The 2,500-nt window shown below is 37.9% G+C and overlaps 2 protein-coding genes across 2 annotated transcripts in view; one reads left to right on the top strand and one right to left on the bottom strand.

Annotated features, from left to right (window-relative positions):
• The window catches only part of LOC136843828 (sodium-dependent noradrenaline transporter-like), a 294,066-nt gene that overhangs the window by 132,813 nt on the left and 158,753 nt on the right, over positions 1-2,500 (bottom strand). The window lies entirely within an intron of this gene.
• LOC136843827 (uncharacterized) overlaps positions 1-2,500 on the top strand; it is a 169,929-nt gene that overhangs the window by 83,263 nt on the left and 84,166 nt on the right. Inside the window, exon 2 of the mRNA XM_067112620.1 lies at positions 1,473-1,593. The gene's annotated coding sequence lies outside the window, so the exon portion shown is untranslated. The remainder of the gene's footprint in view (positions 1-1,472; positions 1,594-2,500) is intronic.

Raw genomic sequence — 2,500 nt, 5'->3', positions numbered from 1 at the left:
ATATATGTGTGTGTGTGTGTGTGTGTGTGTGTGTGTGTGTGTGTAGATCTTTCATCCTATTCAGCCTGATTAGTTTCACAATATGAATTTTTAATACAGACAATATCTGACGTACGATGTCCACGGCATCATTGTATTTCCTTTGCTTCTGGTTGGTACAAAGGACATTACCAGCAATAGTTGTTGACTTAAAAAAAAACTGATGGCTTGACGATCCGTAAACGAAATTTACTCACGGATGTAAATTAAAACTTTGCATTCAAACGTGAAATGTCAAATTTCAGAAGGGCGCTTATGCCCGCAACATGTTGATTTTTCATCTTTTATTACGGAGTTGGAGAACGAACAAATATCCCCTTGTAGCCATAAATGAATAACTTCATCTAATTCATCGCTGAAGCTTGATCTCGACATGTTGATATCGTCTTTGTGTCCTTTCACAAGACTTCTCGTCTTTTATTTTCCCGTAATTCAGTTACTTCTTCATATTATTATTATTATTATTATTATTATTATTATTATTATTATTTCGGTAGATGAAACCTATTCAAATGGAACAAGCACGCAGGGGCCATTGATTTGAAACTCAAGCTTCCAAAGATTGTTGGTTTCGACCGCAGAACCCACAGTGCGGCAGCAACTGATCATGATACAGAGCCAGTGATTTTTTCATCGCCCTTGGGGAGGCGCGAACTCGCGACATCTGAGCGGCATGTCGCGACACTAGCGAACATACCAGCAGACCAGCACATTTCCCTCTCCAGTGCAGTCTTTCATCACACGAGCTTTATTCTCGTAACTTGCGATTTAGTCGAGTTAATGTCAGCCTCTTTATCGGCACCTCCATCTCCGTGTGTACAAAATCCCCAGCCATCAGCGCAATGGCTCCCCCATTTGGCTGAAGGAGTAGAATAATGGAATCATAGATTTAAATCGTCCGTTGGGTCTATTGGTCTATTAATTTCAAACACTCGAATTCATGCAACTGGACTCTGGCCCAGGTAGCAATAAGCAAGAGGAATTAGATTCTAAAAGGTTGCAATAAATACACAATTATGACTAAGATGACAAGATTACCCACTCTAAAATATCAGTATTTAGTTCAGATTTTCGAGCTGCCCCTGGATATTCACTTAAAGACAATAATTGTTTTAGTGAGAATTAAGACCAATGGATACCAGTTAAGTAACGAACGGAAGACCTTGTATTGATGCAACGAGGGGGGAAAAGAATTAGTTTGAGAATTGCGTCGTAGATCTCAGACAGTGTTGGGTCCTTTGAAGAGATATATTAGCGTGACTTTTATTTTCTTGTTTTAAGATGACACTTGACCTAAAAACCTAAAATGTTTTATAATGACCCGAATACCAAATGCATTTCCAATCCTCCACTCTCCAATTACAGCCATGAATAACTTCTAATCGTGTCAGGCGCTTTCCTCCTCACTAATCTTTTATCTTGTTTCTTTTCAGTTCTATTACGTGATTTTAGCGGTGACGTTATAGCAGTACTTGCAGTTCCGAGGCAGCGACGAGAAAGCTGTCCACGACAGCGTCCTCATAGGAGAGGATCGGTATCACCATCATTACTCAGGTAAGGAACAGGTCCTCAGTAGGACTAAGGGATAATTGCGATGAATTTCCTGTTGCCAGGCTGTTTATTATTTCGCTACGTGAATATGTATTCTTTAGGAAAAGAACTACATTACATTATGATTCTGTCACTTATTTCACTTTATGTTCACGAACTGACGCTGGAATATCAAATGGGAATTTCGAGAAATTGTTCCCATAACTACATCCCTCGTCCTGTCATGAATCAGATCCGGTTCAGTAGTCCCATATTCCGTTTAGCATCCGTGTTTAGCAGGAGAATTATGATAAGTCTGCAAGAATTGATAATTTTCTTTTCCCAACAAAAGACAGACGCGATTCAAGTCATCGCCGAAAACCACCTTAAATAAATTTAAGTGCCAGTGTAACTCAGCATCAAAATCTGTATTTAATCGAGAAACCATAAAGACACGCTGCCTAATACCAGAAATCTTTCCTTAGACTTTTGCTGTAAGTGCACTGGGCGCTAATTCTCATTTCTAACTCTTTTGATTTTACTTTGGCCTATGGATATTTCATAGTGTTGAAGCTTTCATTTATATTTGTTCAATATGAATGTTTTCCCATTGATCGTATTATAATAATAATAATTATTATTATTCAGACGAACCCTATGCCTATGCAACAGGACTGCAGGGTCCATTGGCTTGAAATTCAAGCTTCCGAAGAATATGGTGTTCGTTCGAAAGGAATTACAGAAATACAGAAAGAAGAGATCAGTTATTAGAAAACAAAGATGAATAATAATAATTGTAGAGACAAATTTACTTATTTCGCCAAGATTATTCCAGAATTATAGTCGGGAACAGTGTTTCATTTATTAAACTCTGTATTAAAATTCTACTTAAATACTCATTCTTAAGCTCAACTCTTTTATGATCAAGGAG

This window comes from Macrobrachium rosenbergii, chromosome 12, assembly GCF_040412425.1.
Source record: "Macrobrachium rosenbergii isolate ZJJX-2024 chromosome 12, ASM4041242v1, whole genome shotgun sequence".
In the NCBI taxonomy this organism is placed as follows: Eukaryota; Metazoa; Arthropoda; class Malacostraca; order Decapoda; family Palaemonidae; genus Macrobrachium; species Macrobrachium rosenbergii.
Note: the sequence above shows the minus strand (reverse complement) of the source record. Positions and strands in the feature narration are given on the sequence as shown.